This window comes from Mirounga leonina, unplaced genomic scaffold (genome assembly GCF_011800145.1).
Source record: "Mirounga leonina isolate KUSES-001 unplaced genomic scaffold, KU_Mleo_1.0 Mir_242, whole genome shotgun sequence".
In the NCBI taxonomy this organism is placed as follows: Eukaryota; Metazoa; Chordata; class Mammalia; order Carnivora; family Phocidae; genus Mirounga; species Mirounga leonina.
The window spans coordinates 2,794,680-2,816,960 of NW_023270627.1; the positions used below are offsets into that span (position 1 = coordinate 2,794,680).

The 22,281-nt window shown below is 39.5% G+C and overlaps 1 long non-coding RNA gene across 1 annotated transcript; it reads right to left on the minus strand.

Annotated features, from left to right (window-relative positions):
• Nucleotides 1–4,037: 4,037 nt before the first annotated feature.
• Nucleotides 4,038–21,024, minus strand: LOC118026588. Its single transcript, XR_004683626.1, has 3 exons — nt 20,866–21,024; nt 19,582–19,772; nt 4,038–4,851 (listed from the first exon to the last, which is right to left on the minus strand). It is a non-coding gene; the product is annotated as an uncharacterized LOC118026588 (long non-coding RNA).
• Between the last annotated feature and the right edge of the window lie 1,257 nt (nt 21,025–22,281).

Genomic DNA, 22,281 nt, shown 5'->3' on the forward strand with positions numbered 1-22,281 from the left:
TAAGTTTTTATTTAAGTAATCTCTACGCCCAACATAGGCTTGAACTCATGACCCCAAGATCAGGAGTTGCATGCTCTTCTGACTGAGCCATCCAGGCACTCCTGAATGGTGTACTTTATTTTTATTTTATTTTTTTAAAAGATTTTATTTATTTATTTGAAACAGAGAGAATGAGAGAGACAGAGAGCACATGAGAGGGGTGAGGGTCAGAGGGAGAAGCAGGCTCCCCGCCGAGCAGGGAGCCCGATGTGAGACTCGATCCCGGGACTCCAGGATCCTGACCTGAGCCAAAGGCAGTCGCTTAACCAACTGAGCCACCCAGGCACCCCTGAATGGTGTACTTTAAATAGGAGAATTTATGACATGTAATTTATATCTAAGCTATTAAAAATATATAAAGTTAAAAATTCAAGGAAAATGTACTTATTTTTTTTTAAAGATTTTTATTTATTTATTTGACAGAGAGAGAGACAGCAAGAGAGGGAACACTAGCAGGGGGAATGTGAGAGGGAGAAGCAGGCTTCCCGCGGAGCAAGGAGCCCAATGTGGGGCTCGATCCCAGGACCCTGGGATCATGACCTGAGCTGAAGGCAGACGCCTAATGACTGAGCCATCCAGGCGCCCATGAAAATGTGCTTATTATCTTGTACTACACACACAAACACACACACACACAAACCCACACACACACTACACAAGAAAAGACCATATAAACGAAGTTAAAAATCAAACTATAAACTAGAAAAAATATTTGCAACATATATAAAAGAGCAGGAATTGCTATATAGGTACATTCATCTTCACCGTATACAAAAACACATATAAAATAAGCTACAGTCAATAAGGAACCCAATAGAAAATTAATAATGGCTGTGGATGAAACATTGAAGTTTGAAGATCGTTTAATTTCATTATTAATTATAATATGAATTAAAAATGGCATTTTTTTCACCTATCAAATTGGCAAAAATTATTTTAGACTGATACCATCCTGTTGGTAAAGGTGTGGCAAGATGACTATTTTCATATATTATTGTAGGAGTAGGGACTTGTTAAACTCATTGGAAGGTTATTTTGCAGCATTTTATTAAAGCTTTATTTGTGCGTACTATTTGGCCCTGTAACTCCACTCTCGTTATCTGTTTTAAAGACATAGTCATACATATACATAACAAGCATGTATAAAGATTTTGGACTGGCATCTTACTTGCAAAAGTGAAAATTTCAGAAATGTTTTACATGTCCATAATTTGAAACATGGTTAAATCATGATATGTCTACATACAGTAGCTTCATTTACTGATGTAGAAACTAATAGCAGTTGTTTGTTTTTGAGGGGATTGGGGTTGTGAATAGTTTTGCTGTGTCTGTATAGATTTTTACCAAAAAATTATGTATTATTTATATAATTAAAAATAAATGAAAACAAGAATGTGTGATATGTTATGGAGGATAACTTTGAGAAAATAATCAAAACCACAATTTGTATTGGTCTCAAGTATAGATGACCAACTTTTTCAAAGTGGATCAGTTTAATTAGAATAGGAGTATTTCAATGGAATATTATGCAGCCATCAAAAGGAATGAGATCTTGCCATTTGCAACGACGTGGATGGAACTGGAGGGTATTATGTTGAGTGAAATAAGTCAAACAGAGAAAGACATGTATCATATGATCTCACTGATATGAGGAATTCTTAATCGCAGGAAACAAACTGAGGGTTGCTGGAGTGGGGGGTGGGGTGGGAGGGATGGGGTGACTGGGTGATAGACACTGGGGAGGGTATGTGCTCTGGTAAGCGCTGTGAATTGTGCAAGACTGTTGAATCTCAGATCTGTGCCTCTGAAACAAATAATGCAATATATGTTAAGAAAAAAAAAGAAGAAGAAGGTAGCGGGAGGGGAAGAATGAAGCGGGGGAAATCGGAGGGGTAGACGAACCATGAGAGACAATGGACTCTGAAAAACAAACAGGGTTCTGGAGGGGAGGGGGGTGGGAGGATGGGTTAGCCTGGTGGTGGGTATTGAGGAGGGCCCATTCTGCATGGAGCACTGGGTGTTATGCACAAACAATGAATCATGGAACATTTCATCTAAAATTAATGATGTAATGTATGGGGATTAACATAAGAATAAAAAAAAAACTTCTCTTAGAAAAAAAAAAGAATAGGAGTATTTAAGGATCCTGTGATCCTGCTTTTTGGAACTTACCCTGTAGAGAAAAATGAATGTGTATTTAAAAAAAAAAAAAAACAACAAAACGCACCCATAAGGATTTCCATTCCAGAATTTTTAATTAGAAAAATGGACACAAATTGAGTCTACATGTAAGGAGATGGTTATATAAACTATGACAAATACATTAAATAAAATACACTATACTCATTTTAAAAGATGATAGAGATCTTTATTTTTGACTTGGAAAATCTTACAACATACAGTTAAGTGAATAAATCAGATAATGGAATAGCATGTATAGTTTGATCCCATTTATGTAAAAAAAAAAGGTTTCCATGTCTTCATGAATCTACATACATAGACAGGTATCTGAATGGTTGTCTAATGAAATGTTCATATGATAATTAAAATTATAAAAACCATTTATTTGAACTTTCATTTAAAATGTAATGTATATTGAAACTATGTTAAGTAATGTGAAATCATTATTCCACTTGATATTCATTACCTGTAAATTGAAAACTATTATCTTCATTTTTTAGGTTAAAAAATGAGGGTAAAAAAATTTATACAAGACCCCCCCAACTAGTAAGAGATGGGACTGAAATCTGTCTTTCTAACCCTGAGACTCTTGCTTTTAAACATTAGCTACTCTACTTCTCTGTTCCAGACATTTTCTTCCTGGTATTTAACAAGTACTTTATGGATTGGTGGTTACTATGTTATTTCTAAGCCTAACAGTTAGCAGACATTAAGAATGTGTTCGGGGGTCCACTTAAAAATTCAAATTGCAACTTAACATAATCCTTACAACTGTATTGCCCATCCACCCCGGTCCTGTTGGATAAATGCATAGCAAGTTGGCTGGATTTTCCACGGCTAGCATGGATCCTATGGATGTAATATAGCTGGATTTTAATAAAACATCTCATTTAAAAGCTCAAATAATTAGACATTTAATACAAATGGTTTCTCAAAAGTTCAAAATGAATTGAAATCCTCTCCTCCACCCTTTCCCAAGAAGAATGATGATAAATATCTGAAGTTAGGAACAAATGTATGGAGAGAGAGAATAATAGAAAATACAAATACATAGAGAGATGGAATAATAAAGTGACTGCTGCCGGAAGGACTATGAGGTTCATTTTGACTAAAGCACTAAGTGGACAGATATTATCTTGGGAAGAGTAGTTGAAATTAATATGCATGCATTCGTAACAGAGTACAGGTATTTCTTTCCTTTGTGCCCATCTGATCCCAGGGTAGGAAAAAGCTGTTCATAGTAGAGGCATCTTGTTGCTACACTGGTGACTTTGGGGGTCATGGAGGTATAGCAGCATCAGACAAGGAGAGTGAGGCCGAGGGCTATCTGTTCCCACACAGTGTTTCCCTCAGGGTCAGTGAGCAACCATTCTGAGTCATAGTGGGTGGTTACCCAGGGAAGCCTGTAGCTTGCACCCTGCTTGAAAGATGAACTCAGGCCAAGGTATAAAAAGCCCACAAGGAAATATAGAATACTAGGAAAAACAATTATTTGATATTATTTTGAAATAAACCCATGTTTAAATATAGTATATGTATATTTTAAAATAAATATAATAAGACAGAAAAAAAACACATTTAAACAGAAGAGAAGGGAATAATATTAACTGAGCACCAACTATGTACCAGACACTTTTGATCATAGTTTCACCGAATATTCTCATCAGCACTGTGAAGTATCATTAACCTCATCTTGCAGACGAGGAAACTGCAGTCCAGATAAGTGACTCACACAAAGGGAAAAAGGCAGGAGACAGAGATAGAACCCCAACCAAGGCCAATCTGGCTCTAGAATCCATGTTTTTTTCGTGCTCTGGCATTGTCTCCTCAGATCAGGCCTAATTTTCCTGATGAATAGACATGTTTAATGTATATCAGTGTAGTTGTAGTAGGTACTAATGTAAAACCACTCATTGGAGTCCATCTAACAGAACCTGTAGTTGAAAAGAAGGAAGAGAATGAACACAGCACTTTGTTTCCATTTGTCCCTTACAACAATATGAAAAATCAAATGCAATTATTTCTCATAACCTGGCTTTCTTTTCTGTAATAAAATTTTTATAAGGAACAGAAGCAACCTCATAAGGAAATACCTTGAAGTGAGCAATTATTGAAACAACATATGCCCTGAAAGCTGCGAATTAGGATGCTGGGTGGTACCTTCATCCTCCTGAAGAGTAAGCATGCTTCAAGGCCCTCAAAACCCTCCTTGAAAAGCCCCAGGTGTTGAGATTGTTCTAAAGCAGTGACCAAAAAAAAAAAAAAGCCTCCCGCCTAATAATCTGTTTTAACACTCATGACTACCCTGAAAATTAGTGTCATTATTCACTTTTTAAAGATGGGGAAAGGGAGGTTAGGAGAGATGGGGCAGCCCAAGGTCTAATATCAGAATTCTTCTTACTTAATAGCTAGAGAGACAAGGCCCTATCTTAATTTGGGTACACCCTACGACATCTGTAATGCATATGCTGATGAATGAGCCACCAGTAGGGTCTGGCAGTTGGAGGATGATCTTTGATTGGAGTTGCTTTGCAGGTAAGAGTGTGTGTCTGTTGGCTTGGAGGGAAGGCAGACGGCAAGAAGAGTGGATGTGGATGGTGTGAGTCGAGTCTGTCATTTTCCAAATGGGTGCTGCCAACAAGAGAAAAACAGCTGATGAAAATCATGTGTTTCAAGTAAGGAGACCGGGAAATACTTCTTTTGTTTTAAAGACGTCATTGTTTGTCTTATTTGCAATGGAAAAATCTCTTTTTCAAAAAGAATATAATACCAAGAGGCACTATGTAATAAACCACATTTTATAGTTACGTAGCTCACAAGGTCAATAAAAGACAAAAGAAACGAAATTCACAATGTCTTAGTTAACAACAAAAGTTATTCAAAGGCACAGCATCATAACAAGATGCTGCAGTGCATGATGCTGCGAAGAGCTAGAAATTTCAGGAAAAAAAATTCATTAAGACTAGCAAAACAAGGGCACCTGAGTGGCTCAGTCAGTTAAGCATCTGCCTTTGGCTCAGGTCAAGATCCCAGAGTCCCAGGATCCAACCCCGCATGAGGCTCCCTGCTCAGCAGGGAGTCTGCTTCTCCCTCTGACCGTCTCCCCTCCCATGCTCGCTCTCTCTTTCTCTCTCAAATAAACAAATAAAATCTTTAAAAATAATAATAAATAATAATAAAAAGGTATTTTAAAAAGACTAGCAAAATAATAGGAGAGAAAAGGAAAAAGACTTCAAAATATTAACACTGAAAGCTCCCCTACAAATGACCCAGGTGACGATGACCCCATGGTGACGGTCAAAGTTCACAAGCCCCAAGCACATTTGCAGAGACTCTAATCAGAGTTTTAGTTCCCTCCTCTTGATCATCAGCAGACAAACAAGGGCAGACATATGGGGAAACCCTCAAAGGTAGAAGATAAAGATCAGAGCAAACAGAAAAGAGCAACTTGGAGAAAGCTGAAACAATCCAAGAAAAGGAAGGCTTTAGCAACAAAACTGCAACTAGTATCCTCCCAAGCACAAGAAAAGATACTGCATTTCTGAAGCGGGAACAGAATCCTATAAAAAGGAGCCTTCAGAAAACAAAAAGTGTTCTTGAAAATTAAAAACATGGTAACAGAAATTAAAAAAAAAAACTTAATGAGTTAGAAAACAGGGGAAAAGATAAACAGAAGGACAACTAGAGACATAAGACAATTAGAGAACAATTCCAGGAACTCCAATATCAGAATTATCTGATTACCAGAAAGAACGGAGAAAACAGAGGAGAGGAAGTTAGAAGCCAAATTTCCTAGAACTAAAGACATCAGTTTCCACACTGAGAGGCCCACTAAGCACCCAGTACGGCAGCAGAAATAGAGTCACCCTAAGGCACATCAGTTCAGAACACTGTGGACCAAGAAAAGCCTCTGCACGGGCTTCGTACTTCCCAACACCAGCACCAGAATCTAGAAGATAATGGAGCAAGGCCTTCAAAATTCCAAAGGAAAATAACTTCCCACTTAGAATTCAGTACCCAGCCATAAATTATAGATGAGGTAAAATTCGAACTGTTTTAGATATGTAAGCTCTCAAAAAATGTACTTCTCAGATACACTATCTCAGGAAGCAATTGAAGATGCCCTCACCAGAGGGAGGGAGTACATGGAGGAAAAATACATAAGATACAAGGAAGAGTCACTTCAAAACAGGAGAGAGAAAAAGGACAATTTTCAATATGGCGGTAGAGAGATTTCTAATGATAACTGGGCACAAGTATAAGGAATGAATGAAATAGTGTGATTGGAAAGATTGGCATGACAAAAGCTGCTATCCTGATTCCCTCTGCTACTCTAACACCTACTAGATGAAACTACTAGAGAATGTTCTTCAATAAAAAATAAGACAGATGAAAAAAATAGAGCAAGATAGGGGTTCCAGGCCTGGAATGGGAGCAAAGGTAATCCAGAGATGACCACAGTCCAGCCAGACGGGAGGCACGAAGGGTCAGAGTCTCAAAAACAGGAACTGATAGTTACTGTGTGTGTTGTGATTGACTTTGTGGAGTGTTTCACTGAAAGGCCATTAGAAGAAATTGAAATAATTAAAAATAGATACAAAGAAAACTCAGCAAAGGAAAGACAAGCATTATTAACTTTATGGAAAATATAAAAGAAGGAAAAATAACCATGGCTTGTGACCATGCCCAGTTATAAAGAATATGAGAATAATCTTAATACTAATTTCACCAAAATTGTAATAGAATTATATTGGGAAGTTGAGAAAGGAGAAGCACAAATGACAGCAGCATAAAGAGCAACCTCTCTCTTCCATGATAGGAATTCAATAGAGAATGTCTAAAATTGACGATTAAAGAAATAGCAAAATATGCAGTTTGTAAAACTTGGGAAAGTTGTAAAGGCCAGGAGGAGCTTTAAAAGAGTTGAGGGGCGCCTGGGTGGCTCAGTCGTTAAGCATCTGCCTTCGGCTCGGGTCATGATCTCAGGGTCCTGGGATCGAGCCCCACATCGGGCTCCCTGCTCAGCGGGAAGCCTGCTTCTCCCTCTCCCACTCCCCCTGCTTGTGTTCCCTCTCTCGCTGTCTCTCTCTGTCAAATAAATAAAATCTTTAAAAATATATATAAAAAATTAAAGAGCTGAAAGCTGCTGCCCTTGTGGCCGGGGCCCAGGATTCCCCTGAGAAGGAGCAAGTCAGGAAAGTAAATTTTGTAATAGCTCTTTTATTACTATTCAAATTTTTAAGCTATATGCCTGTGAATGATTGATTTTAAATTCAAAAATTAAAAATTAAAAAAAAAAACACAGAAATGCTGGACTTCCAACATAAACAGGTGGTGTCTCAGGTGATTGATTTTGAATATTAAAAGGAGACGAGATATTATTTGAGTGTGTCTCCTGGCTGGGGAGAGGTGTAAAACAGATTACATCTGGAAAAGCCCATCTGTTTTCCCCTTAATACTTTCACTTGACTTCAGTAGTGCTTTTATTCTTTTTAGTTGTTTGAGTAGTCAGGGATCCAATCTTCTCCAGGATCCTGAATTTCATCCACAAGCATAACAGGATCTGCTGTGTGCTCACATAATTTCTCTGAAACACAATGGTACCAGTGATGATCATCAGCCTTTCCTGGGGAATAAGAAGATACTCCTCATTGTATATGTAACCCTCACTGCCTTGAATAATCCAAGTCCCTTGGAGTTGTGTAGTACTCTGGAGTTTTCAAATTACTTTCTCGTGTTTTTATGTAGCCCTGCCACCGTTCTGAAAGGTAGGAAGGACAGAAGCTCAGAGAGTTTGAGTGACTTCCCTAAGGTTGCTCAGCTGGTAATGGCCAAGCCATGAGTAGAACCATCAGCTTGTGACTCTCTCCACCTACCATGCTGTGCAGCAGTCTTGTTTTCAAATTTCATAAAATCTCCATTTGTTTAATAGCTCCAGTTGCTGGCAGCCGAACGACCAGATGGTGGGAAAAAGAAAGAGGGTGTATGTGAATTTCCTTCTTGAAAGCCCAGCCACTCTGCCCAGAGCCAGCTTTAGAACAAACTGCCCTCTGCCCAGAAGATTAACCCCAGATCCTGGCTTACGAACAAATTCGGGGTCTGAGGACTTTTCCACATCTGAGGGTCTCTTTCCAAATTGGAAATGCCCCTGAGAAATAGAGAAATCCTTAGACAGGGTTGGTTGGCAGCCAGCTAAACATAAGCCTGAGATATTGTAAGACGTTTATGGAAGAAGAAAGAGGCACCAATTTATCCTAATTCCAAATTGTTCCCAGGGTTAACCTTGGCCATTCGAGCCAGAATTATTATAAAAGAGTAGGTTGGCAGGAACGCCATAAGGTGCCAACCCTCATTTTGTCTACCGGTGAATATATGGAGTGATTGGAAAAACAAGTGAAACACGAAAATCCCCACTAACCCCAGGTCACCAAGAAATATTTAGGATAAACTGGCCTTAGAATCCTAACAGTTATTTGTGCATCGATTTAAAACCAGTTGGACATTTCATCTTGTTTGTCAGGGACAAGATTTTCTCTCTATTTTTAGCCAAAATTGCAAGCCCGGCACATGCCGCCTTTGCTAAACAGAATCTGAAGCGGGGTTTCTTCCAGAGCCTCAATGTGGGGGAGCAGGACAAGGCTCAGAGAAGGGCAGAATCACACACAGGCTGTGATTATCACTTGGAGATTCGATAACCAAACCACGGGCCAACTCCACTCTGGCATCCGAGCTGGTTATTAGCACGCTACTTTTTTTACATTATTAATGAGTATTACACACACATTGAAATTTATGGCCTATTAGAATCCATTTGTGCGAGCGCCATGTAGAATGAGGAGCAAACTCTATGCAGATTTAAACATAGAGTAAAGGATAATCGTCAGAGATCTCAATCAGGGTTTCTGCTATTCTTCACATATTTTAAAGGCATAACACACAGAGGTTACGTAACTGCCTTTACGGAAAACCCTGCATTCAGAGATGTTTTGGGAGCCTGTCTGCAGCTGAGTGTTTACTAAATCAAGCACTAAAAACTAGATTTACGCTGGTTGTTCGAAGCTGAATGCCGGCTACAGTTGCCATTAGAGCAATTCAATTTCTTTTTTATAAAGCACAAGTAAGGCTCAATTTACTAAAGTTTTATTTCCTTTTTATGCATCCCATATGCTAGGGGAAAAAAATAAGTTTATGAGATTAAAAATGAGTTTTATGCTAAATGTTTACAAAGTTTCAGCTGGTTGCATTTGCAAGCCCTCAAACCCACCAAGTTCAGCTTCTGGTTTTTTTTTACCCCGTTTCCATTCTAACAAAAGAAGGTCTTTGTGTTTGCAAAAGGGAACGGCCCAGATCCCCTCCTCTGTCCCCATCTAGCTCTAGCTTCCTCTTTCACATCATACAATTTTATAAGAGTTGAGGTAGACAGATAAGTTCCTTTAGGATGTCAAAATCTTCAGAAGGAATGCTCTTGTATGGACTCAATTGCTTTTTTAAATGGTTCTCTTTTTTTCTCCTCCATTCCCTGTCTTGATTTAGCTAGTCTGGTGATATTTTTCATTTCTGTGATCATCTCTAAAAAAAGCAATATAGCTCTTACTTGATGGGAAGAAACATCTAGATAGCTAACAGCTGCTGAATCTGGAGAAGCCTGCTTTTCATCACCTAATTACAAACCACAGTAGATTAGAAAAGGTTGAATGTCGCGTTCATTTCCTTGCTCCAAAATTAATGGGCACAACGAATAATTTTTTTAACTGTACATATGTCATTCAGATGAACCCAGTATATCTGTTATAAATAGATTTCATAATGCAAATTCTTCCTCCCTCTGAAATACACTGGCCTTTCTTAGGATTGGTTTTTTTAAATTACTCTAGTTCTGATTAAGCTATCAGAGAACCTGTCATCTTGGGAACATTCATTGAAAAAGATGGGATAGAGAAATTTAAAAAATGAGAAAGTCTTCTATTATAAGGTCAGAGAATCCATCCAAATGACCAATGGAATGAGTCCATTTATATTCACTAACTCATCCTGCCTCTACTTAACTATTAAAAGGTTGAGTTTTAAGCCTTCCTAGTAGCAGCAAAGGAAATTCTAAGGTCTTTACATTATGAGATTGGAAAAGCAAAGAGAAAAAAATCAATATGTAGACATCGCAGTAGATGACAGATGGATAGGGTCCTGTGAGAACAAGTTGTTAATGGTTGTTAAGGGAACTCAGCTATGTCCAAGCATGTCACAGTGTTCTAAGCAGGGTTCTCGGCTGGAAGGAGCTCACAGCTCCAGCACTGAGATTCCTGAACAAAGAATAGGAATGAAGATCATCTTTCAGGCATTGCCCTACACGTCGGAATGGCCCAGGTTAAGCCAGAAATACTAGCTAGGGGTCAGTAGATTGGAATTCCCTTGGCATATGAACCAAATTACCCCACCAACAGGCAGCTGTTGGCAAACAGGATGGTTTATACCAAAAAGAACAAGAAGAATGCCAATCATATGGAAACGAAAAGTCACCAGAAGGAAAGTTGAAAGATGCCTACAGAGCACAGATCAATTTTATTTATTTATTCTTTTATCAAAGAAGAAGCACAACAGAGATGCCCCTGGGCACTTCATCTGAAGTGCTTCTAGCAGCAAAGGAGAGCACAGGGGCCCTGCCAGGAGAGGGAGGGACTTGAAAGCTGGGGTTGCCCCGATTGTACAGTAGGGGGCTTAGAGAATAGATTACTGTTTGTTGGCATGTTAACCATCCCCACACTGCTTTAATTGTACCCCTCCAAACTGTTATAGCTTAGAAAATGGGAGTCACACTGATGAATCCTTAGCCATACTCTTGAGGGCGCCTGGGTGACTCAGAGGGTTCAGCGGGTGCCTTCGGCTCAGGTGATGATCCCAGGGTCCTTGGATCAAGTCCTGCATTGGGCTCCCTGTTCAGTGGGGAGTCTGCTTCTCCCTCTTGCTCTGACCCTCCCCCCTCCTCTTGCTCTGTCTCTTTCTTTCCCTCACTCTCTCTCAAATAAATAAAATCTTTAAAATATATATATATATTAAAAAATTTTTAAAAGCATACTCTTGATTTGGGGATCTTTACCTATCAGTTAGAGGAGACAAGGCACATGTTTATGAAAGATCTAGAAAAGACTTAATTGGTAAGGTGTTTTCCACAGTTCAGTAGAAACTTGGGAAGATAGAGGGACCATGTACATAGGCATGGTCAGATAAATTTTTACAGAAGAGATGAGTCTTGAAGGATGTATAGCATTTGGATAGAAGACCAAAGAAGGCATTTCAGGCCTAGGGAAGGATATGAACTATAGCATTTGCTCAAATATGAGAATGGTATGTTTATAGAAAAGGACAGGAATGAGGAGGCCAATTGGAGTGAAGGGCTAGGAGAGTTGCAGAACAGAACATTTGAAAGAGGGATTAGACTCAGGATTTGGAGGACCATTGATAATAGAATGAGAAGCAATGACAAGCCTTTGAAGGTTGTGAGAAGAAAACTGACAGAGAGAATGTGGCATCTTAGAGAGTCTGGTCTGGTGATAGGGCAGCAGGATAAAGTGGAGGGAAATGAGGTTAGATCATTGAGGAGGCAGCCACAATGATCCAGGTATGAGGCAGGGAAGCACAGGTAGGAAATCAGAAGCCATGAAGAGAGGGAGTTGGGATATTTATTCTCTTCATCCCCATGCCTTACTGGCACGTGATCCCACTTCCATAGACCCAGCTTTCTCTGGACTCCCATAGCATTGTTCACCCCTCTTGCCCTTTCAAGACTAGGGGTGGTGACAGCATCCCAGTGTGTTAGCTCCTGGGAGCTCCACCATCCCTTGCTGGTTTCCTTAACCATACCACTGGGTTTTGTTTGTTTTTGAATAGGCCATTTGTGCCTTTGCAGACCCTGACTTACACAGACTCCAAAAACATCTTGAAAGTAAAAAGCTATGAATTGGGCTGGAAGAAAAGAACACTGATGAATACAATTTTGACTGTGAGAAGTCAGAAAACATGGCATAGAAATATCAAGTGTTGGCCAGGAGTAAGGATTCTTAGAACTGCCTGGGGTGAATCTTGGCTCCTCCACTTTTTGGCTATGTGATGTCAATTGGGGGAATATTGCTTTAGATCTCAAGGCCTGAGTTCCTTCATCTGTAAAGTCAGGATGATAACTGGAACGGTGCCAGGCTTAGTGTACATGCTGCATAAGTGTTTTCTATTATCATTGTTCTCATGAGAACTCACATGGGAAATATTGATTATGAACTAAGGCCTATTCACTTTGAGCCTAATGGTGACAGTGGAATCCTTAAGTGGGAATTTCCAGGAAGCACTTGGAAATAAATACATCTGGGCAAGAGGAAATGACTAAGGTAAAGATAGATATAAAGTAGCCAGTAAGAAAGGAAAAGGTGAAACTTTAAAAACAGATGACCTTGACCTTTCCAAAGGAAAGAACTCATGGAAAGAGAAGCATCATTCTAAGAAATACCCATTGGACAAGCCCACAGAGAGTGGGTAGGAGGAAGATGAGAGTTGAAAAAAGTAGAAGAGCTGCATCTCACAGTAATACAGAAGCTAAAAGAACCAGAAGCAATGAAAATGACAAATGCCTTTGAACTTCGAAAAGAGATTACCTGGAGCTTCAGGAGACAAACCTTGAGAAAGTGGAGTGGAAGTAGAAGGAAGAAACAGGTCTTTCTAAACAGCTAGAGGAAGCAGCCAAGGTTTTTTCCCCCATGATGCAGTAGACATGGGCATCCCTAAATGGAAAGAAGAAGAAATTAAGAGAGAAAAGCTGCAAACAAAAACAAGTAAGGCTGCAAAATGTTTCTGTGAAGAGATAAGAGGCTAGGTTTAAAAATCAAATCAGAATTTCTTTGGAAATGGGAAATTAACATTCCAAGTGTTTGCAGAGTTTTCCTACCCCAGTGGTACTCTTCCCTTTATGACAAAGCTCGCCGCTCAGATTTTAACTATTATTGTCCAGCTGTGAGTTTGAGCTAGTTTTAAAGCAAAACAAACAAGATAAGAAAACCTATAGTTTTGCTTCCAAATAACTTTGTGGCTAAAAACACAGTATCCAGAATAAAACTGGCTGAGTTTATACCTCCAACTTTGCCACTGAGTGGCTATGTGCTCTTGGGCAAATTAGTTTATCTATACCCAAATTTCCACATCTCTAAAATGGAGATGATAAACAGAGAGACTGCACTGGGCCACTGTGAGGAATAAATGAGACAACATGAATAAATTGCTTAAAACAAGGCCCAACATATAGTAAAGATTCAATAACCCTTGGTTGTTATTATTCACACATATCCACCTTATACACTAATTATATATTAATTCTTTCTCCTCAGGGCAGAACTCTGATTTCCTTCAACTCCGAGAGAACATTATTATAGAAAATTCCCTTGATAATCATGCCCCAGGATAATGTAAATTCAGATACGATGCAATTGAAAATTGGCAAGTGTCTTCACCTGTGCCCAATACCACTTTTCCAACAGAGCAGAGCAGGCAAAACTCCCCCTTTCTGAGAGGACAACAGATGGGATGAGGAGGTAAAACTGGGTGGAGAGACTGTAGCAACCTTGTTTTAGGAAATAAGGCTGTGATGGGAGCATGTCTGTATCCCCAGTAATCTCTCAGCTCAATTTCCCCTCACTGGGCTGAAGAAAGGGGCACAAGTGACCCAGAGATCTTCGAATCCCCACTGCTGCCCTGAAAGCCCAGCCACGCCCACCACCCAGAATCATCCCTATTGATATTTAACCAGAGGACAGACAGAATGACCACCAAGTGGTACCAAATTGGGTTTGGGACCAGAAGGGATTTAAATGGTGTCATCAAGCCCAGAATTCCCAGTCAATTAGCTGCACTGACTGGCCTCCAGAAAATTGTTCTGGGTTAACAGCCTTTCTTTTATTTAAATTATTTTTTTAAGGTAGGCTCCACACCCAACGTGGGGCTTGAACTCACGACCCAGAGATTAAGAGTCGCATGCTCTACCAGTTGACTGAGCCAGCCAGGTGTCCCTGATTAATAGCCTCTTAAACCTGTTAGTTTTTCTGTCTCTCCTGGCTGAACTCTAATTTCCTTCAGGGCAGGGTTCATTTTAATCAAGTTTCTCTTTTTTTTTTTTTAAACTCTCCACAATGTCCAGCACAATTTACTAAGAAAACAGTTACCACAGTAACACAAACAGGGGACTCCAAAGGGATTTAGCTTCACCCTACCATTCCATAATCACCGTATCTTCCTCAACCCCTTCTTACTCCCCTTTACTAACAAACCGTGCCCCTAATCCTCTTTTTTATAGAAATTCTGAAGCAACTTTTGAGTTGGCACCAAATAAATGTTCCTGAAATTTTCTGTTTGACCAGTATGATAAATCCCTTGCTTTATGTCCCTCAAGTGTGTCTCTAGCTCCCCTTTGTGGAGGGTAAAGACCATGGTATCTCCAACAGGTAGTTGAGCTGGCCTGGGGTCCCAGGAGAAAAGGGGCAAAATTCCTACAAATAATTTAGTTGACCTACAAAGAAAAGCAAATGCTATTTTGCTAAATGTTATCGAGACAGAAAAAGCCTAAATAGATAAAACAACAGGAAACAGACTGAAAACAACTACCTGGCCAATTCCTTTGAGTTGGGAGCATAAAAATCCAAAAATCTGTTCTTCTGATTGAATCCTCATAGGACTCCACATAGCTCCTCTTCTGTCTTGCTTCTAGAAAAGCCTTTTCCGGAGGAACCTGGGTGGCTCAGTCAGCTAAGCATCTGCCTTCGGCTCAGGTCATGATCCTGGGGTCCTGGGATTGAGCCCCTTGCCAGGCTCTCTGCTCAGCGGGGAGCCTGCTTCTCCCTCTCCCACTCTGCATGCTGTGTGTGTGTGTGTGTGTGCCAAATAAATTTTAAAAAATTTTTAAAAAGAAAAAAGAAAAGCCTTTTCCAGTCTTTTTGGGAGGAGAACCAGAAGCTTTCAAAGTTCTTCATTCAGACACCTGCCAATGTTCGTTAGAGCTGCTTAAAAGTTAACAATGGAGCAAAGTCACTATGCAGGTTTTACTCTATCAGAATGAAATGACTGCCTTCCTTCCACCCTAACTTATGTCAGTTCAAGTTACCATATTTCATCTTTCTCACCCACCAGTCTGTTCCGCTAGAAGTGAGCAGATAATGGCAGGAGGATCCTCCTTTGCAGTCTTTTGTCAATACCAATATAGCACTGCCATCTTCATTTTTCTTATTGATTGCTTCAGAAATGATGCTGCCCCCAGGGTCAACTCCAAACAGAATAATTAGTAAATGGGTCATGGTTTTATTCATCTTTGAACTCATCGGTTGGATACGAGACTCTATTTGTTTATTCATTCAATGGCCAGGTGCTGGTTTTAGCTTCGAGCGGTTTCACAGCACATTTGGGAAGACATGGGAGTGAGCAGATGATAGCATGACACTGTGATAAGTTTGTGGTAGGACTATCCACAGAGTAAGAAGGTTAAGAAAGCCTTTCCGAAGGAGGGAGTGGTGGGGCTGAATTGGGAAGCAGTATTCACAGAAGGAGCTGTGAATACTGAGGCAAGCAAGCGCACAGCCCATTCGGGATACAACTCGCACAGCTGGGAAGTAGAAGAGTAGGAAGGGGCTGGCTAATGATCATGTGGGAGGAAGAGGAAAAGTCATACAGAAGGACTTACAGTCCTTTGGCTGGGGGGTCATGCAAGATTTTTTAAATGACACTATGAGATCTTCAGTTGAGAAAGTTAATTCCAGAAAGGAGAATGATATTGAGTGGTGAATAATTCAGGGGCACCTGGGTGGCTCAGGCTCCCTGCTCAGTGGGGAGTCTGCTTCTCTCTCTCTCCCTCTGCCCCTCCCCACCTCTTGCTGTCTCTCTCTCTCTCTCTCAAATAAATAAAATATTTTTTTAAAGTGGTGAATAACTCAAGGCTGGGACAAAAGTTAAGAGGCTGTTATAATAAGCCACACAAGAGATAATAAGGATCTTGACTAAGGACATAATGGCGGGGGTAGAAAGAAAGAGATGCATCTGAGGAATAATAAAGAGATGGTGTGGAAAAATCATACATACAATAAGATATAGGGGTCAAAAACTGAAAGAGTCACCAATGATTCATATGTTTCTGGCTTAAGCACCCAGGTAGATAGTGATACCACTCTCTGTCCCAGGGAATATGAAGAATTCAGGAAGAGTTTACTTGTTAGATGCATTGACTTGGACATTTCCATAGAACTAAGAAGAAATGTCCAATACACAAGTAGATATACATATCTTGAGTTCAAGAAAGAATTCAATAGTAGAGATACAAATTCAGGAGCCATTAGCAAGCACATTGGTGGGGGCTAAAATCGTGAGAGTAAAGAAGTTCATTCAAAGAGCCCATGAAGAATGAGAAGTGGGTGGGGAATCAAGGCCAGATTGGACATGAGCAGACCCTAGCTTTAGCTGATGTCTACCACTCTACATTAAAAATGCACCCAGAACAAAGGAAAGTCCTATTCCTCCATAATCTCTGGATGGGTTTACTCACTGTTCTAAAGTTCATTTGGGGATTTGTGTTATTTCATGAACACTACATTTTCAAATTTGAATTTGTCTAAGGAGCTAAGAGTGGGAGTTTCAATGAGGATGCAGATGCGTAAGTCACTTGAGACCAAATGGGGCTGCACAGGACCTAACTGTTTTAGGAAAGGAGACATTGGGCCATTTTACTCAATGCGGCTGTGGTCATAACAGGCACCAATACTGATATAGCTAGCACCAATCCCAATCCAGAACTAGTATTAAGTACCTTGGTACTTTGCCACTTGTAAAAGTTAGTCATCATCACAATGTATTGGTAGAAATGTCAATGGTGAAAAAAGAAACTGAGGAAACATACGGTCTGTAATGAGCATTTCAGGGTTGATGAAAATTCCATATGCTCCAGCAACCCTTCAAAAACCAATATGTGCACACCTTATGTTAGTGTTTTATGAATATCACATGAGGTGACTGACCCTGTGTTGGTCAACACCAGTCTGGGCGGGCTCTTCTGGTCATTATCTATCTGATTCTCAGGGCTCTGGAACCTGGTCCCTTTCCTTTCAGCACATACTATTCACTGAAATACTTGAACAAGTCACTTGTCAGTGTGCAGGCAGCATCTACTCTGAATTAAGCAGAGCTCTCCAGGTTGCAAGTGACAGAAACCCAAGTCAAACTAAGTGAGGTTCAGACACTCTTGGTTCAGACACTCTTCCTATCCTGTGTCTCTGTAGCTTGGCTTCTCTCTCTCCTCTCTCGGGCTGATTTTCTCAAAAGAGCAACAAGAAGTACCCTAAACCACCCAGGTTTCCCCCAAAGACCATTTCAGACTCATTTGCACTGGTCCCAAGTTCAAAATGCCTGAGGAAATTCTCTGCTTGGCCCAGGTTGCGCAACATGTCTACCCCATGACCACACAGTCTGTCCAGAAAGACGGCATTCCCAGAAGGGCAAAAGAATAGACATTCCCCGTATGCTTACAGCAGAATCCTCCCTCTGGCACCTCATTCCCCCCACCAGATCTGCCTGGGGGCCTTATATATCAGGGAAGCTGCTCCTCCTTTGGAGCTGATTTCATTTTTATTCTGCTCAATCACTCCTTAAAGGTCTTATTGGCTCTCAGTCTGACCCTCTTCACTCCTCTATACTTCTGTAGACACCTTTGCTTCTAGGAACCACTCATGAAAACTACCTGTCTTCTGCTCACATAATGCCAACCAAATGAGATGGGGGGGAGAGCAGAGTTTACATAAAGCTGGATCATCCAAAAGAGAGAATATTTGCCCTACTGGTTTCGTATATTGACTTTGCAATCCTACTAAGTAGGAAGCTTGGTGAATTCAAAGAGGACAAATCTATCATTCCTTTGTCCTAATTCTGATTTTTATGTTTTTTTTTTTTTTAAGGATTTTATTTATTTGTCAGAGAAAGAGCGAGAGCGAGAAGGGGGGGACATAAGCAGGGGGTGCAACAGGCAGAGGGAGAAGCAGGCTCCCCACTGAGCAAGGAGCCCGATGTGGGACTCGATCCCAGGACCCTGGGATCATGACCTGAGCCGAAGGCAGATGCTTAATGACTGAGCCACCCAGGCGTCCCTGTGCTGATTCTGATTTTTAAACACACACACACACACACACACACACACCCTCTTTAGAGACATATGGCAATTTAAGAAAGCAAGAAACCAAAGAACCTGACATTCTTGGAACAACAAATAAAAAGCTCCTTAAAGATTAACAAGGCAAAGACGAATGTGGATTCTAACACGTGAAGTTAGCGAGTATTTTGTGATTTGGCTCTGCAGGAAGTTATTGCACCAGAACAGAGCCAACATGGAAACTTAGTTTGAGCTGCAATTCCCAGTTAAAGAAATCTAATATTAGTCACCGTGCAATCTGGGTATGGAGTATTTCTAATGAATCACGAAGCACACTGATAATGAATTCTTGTTCTTTGAATGTAAGAAGACGTGAGACTAATGATATGCCAGAAGACAGATTTGGAAAACATGGCTATATCCAAGACCATTTATCGAAGGTTACATTTAAATACAACAAGTTCTAAAATGTATTAGTCATTTTAGTTCATTAAATGTTTGATAACTATTTCTTTGTTATACATGTTGAAAACTTCCCCTTCATCAATTATTTCATATAATTTTTATTTTCTTGGCTATGTTTTTCTTTACTAGAAGAAACAAAATAAGCAAAGAGTTATGTTTTAATAATTTATTTGTTTAACTTATAAATTAATAATAAATGCCTTTATTAACAAATATTGATGCTAAACTGGTAGATTGAATATCATAAAATAATTATTAAAACATAACACTTAGCTTACTTTGCTAATTAATTATAAATGTATTTGTCTATTAATAAATAAATATTAATTTGGAAATCTGAATTATACAATGGTGATAATTCACTTTATTTACTTCAGTCCTATTAAGTTGGAAACAGTTAAAAGCTTTTATATTAGTTTTCAGTATAAGAAATCATATCTCACAGATATTACCACTAGGTGGCTCAAGTGGCTAAAATAATATACGTGCAGAAAAAACCAAATACTTAAAGATTTATATCTCTATCTGCAGTTATATGCTTCATATGAAACTTTAATTTTCTACAAACTTTTACGCTATTTATAGATTATCACTATAACGCTACACATGGTAGATAGTTACTTTAATATAGGTCATCATCATGTATGTCATTTTTATGAAGGAGAGAGAAGATTAATGGACAAAATGAATGAGTTCTGTTACATTTTGTCATAAAAATGTAATAATAAAATAAATTAAAATCTTACCAGTTGACTGGGAACACAGTATTCGATGGGGTCTGAAGGGCTGGAGTCTTGCGTTGTATTTCATTTTAATTTATTCAGAATAGGCATTTCTAGAGATTACCTGCTCTATTTCCTGGCAGCTGTGGTTATTTATGTCTCTTCGAGGCAAACAACTTGCAGCCAAGTGCTTGAGCTCGCTGTAGTCCGGGGACCTTGAAAATCAAACCATTCTTCCTTAATAATTAGTTATTGAAATAAAGGATACAGCGTCCATTATATCAGATGGCTTGGGACCCTCTACTCATTCTGATACACATAAAACAAGAGCAGAAAAAGGTTATTTTTTTCCTCAACTTTAATAAGCATCTTATAATTCTGTTTGTTCAAGATAGAGTGCAAGGAGGTGAAGAAAAAGGAGGTTGTCTACAAGCTGGAAAGGAAAGTATTTAGCCTATAGATTCTGTCAAAGAAGGAAAAACAGAACAAGGACCTTAGAATACAAGGGGCTTATAGATTTCCTAATCAGGAATTGATATTTATTTTGAAGATACTGGTTCTCTAGGCTTTCTTCATACCAACAGAAGCTCTTACCTTCTAGTTTAAAATTTCAGGACCACTGAAATCTTAAAGAAATGCTCTTTCAAGGTATTGGTTTTATCTTTGGATTATTTGTCTCTATCTTTGACTTATTTGTCATTATAATCACCAACAATCAAAACTTCCATTCTAAAAGTTATTTTGTTGACTCTACTTTAGGAGAGAAGTAAAATCCTCTATACGGGAGGAGCTTAAGGGGTGATTTTTCTAACTCTTGTAAAAGGCAAGTAGCATTTTTTCCTAAATTTTTAGCCTCTGTAGAGGTATTTTAAAAATATTTTCCTTGGGCATTTATTACTTGTCATTTGGAAATACATAGAGGAATCTGAGCTTGGCTTAAAAGAAAAGTACTGATTCTCCCCTAAGGGAGCCATCATTTAGGTTCAGCTGCAGTAACAGCAGGTCCCGATATTTTTATATTTGTACTCAGGCACCTGACATTTAGGTTTTTTTGAATATAGAGATGTTAATATAACTTGAACTAGTTATCACATAGCTCTTAAACACTGAGATCTAATTACTTCTTTCCAAGTTTAACAACTACGCTTGGTCAAAATTCTAACCAGTTAGCTTTTTGAGAAAGAGAATCCTATCTTCCCAAATTATGGCCATGAAAAGTTTTCACTGGGCGATTAAAAAAAATAATAAATTAAAAAAAAAAAAACAACCCAAAGTGACTGAAACAATAAAAGAGACTTAATGGCTTACATGATCAAATGCTAGAGGTAGGGCTGGTTTCAGGGGTGATTTGACTCAGTTACCAATGTCATCCAAGACCAGGTGTACTTCTGCATCTGTCTGCCCTTGGCCATGTCAACTTCACTTCCAGTGGCCCTCCTTTGGCTATCCACAGCTGCCTGCTCCCATTCTTATCTAAGGAGAGAGAAAGAAGATGGTAATCCAACGTGTTTCCAGAAGAGAGAGGACACTTCTCTCCCAGAAGTTCCTCAGCAAGCATGGTCTGCAGGCTTACTGCCCACCCATGATGCAGTAAGTCTGGCCAGGGAATGGGACCCCACTGGTACTTTCAACCCAAGCTACATGCCCCATCTCAGCTCCCCACCACCCCCCAAGTGAATGAGCTGCATGCAGGGGTATGGATACCAGTGTAAAAAACAGGGGTCTTAAGGGAAGACCATATCAGTTGCAGTGGGAGGGCAGAAGAAGGGGTGGATGCGAACTCGTACACCTGACTATATATGGGGAACTCTGGAACCAAACTGCTTGAGTTTGAATCCCGGCCCTTCCACTTGTTAGCCATATGACCATGGGCAAGTCACTTGTCCTCTCTTGTCAAGGTGGGTCAAGGATTTCCTTCATTGCTTATATCACAGAGTTTTTCTAAAATCCATGACCCTTAAGCCACTCATTCATCATCTTCTTCCTTTGTGATAGACACTTAGAATTGGAAAGAACATAAAAGTGAGCAAAATAATGTTCTACTTCAAAGAGCTAGCAATTCAGGAGAGGATATAATAGCCCAGAAGTGGTGGTAAAAGATGAGATAAATTACATTTAAAAGATGTGTTTCTTAAAATGCATTTTTTTCTAATTAAGTATTTTGTAACAGCAAGCATGTTTTCTAGTGTTTTACAAATCCTATATGAAACTGATATAATTTTTTCTAGATAGTCATTCATTCACGATAAATGTCAACAACAATGAATCAGACAATAAAACTACCAAGCAACGAAAACAAGAGTTACCAAACAAATCAAGTATAAAGTGTATAAAATATAATGTTCTAAATTCTCTAATATTTAAGATAATGGAGAGGAGCAGAAGTGAGGACAGTTCAAAACTCACTGGAATTTTTCCTTGGAAGTATTTTTGTGCTTACAGGAGGTCTGTGGCTATGAGGTCACAAAACGAAGCTCACATAGAAACCTAGGAAGCTGCCATTTCCCGGCCTCCACTCTGGCTCAGCTCCTTCCTGGAGTGGGAATGGACAGATTTCCTTTGTCCTAAATAGAGTTTCTTCTCTTGGAGCAGAAGTGAAGCTAAAATTTTGCTTTTCAAACACCCTTAACGGGTAAAGTTATTCAACTTTATTAAGTAATTCAACAACATCGCCATCAGGGGGCGCTACTGCGCCTTTCACTCCGCGGAGGTTGCCCTCCCTCC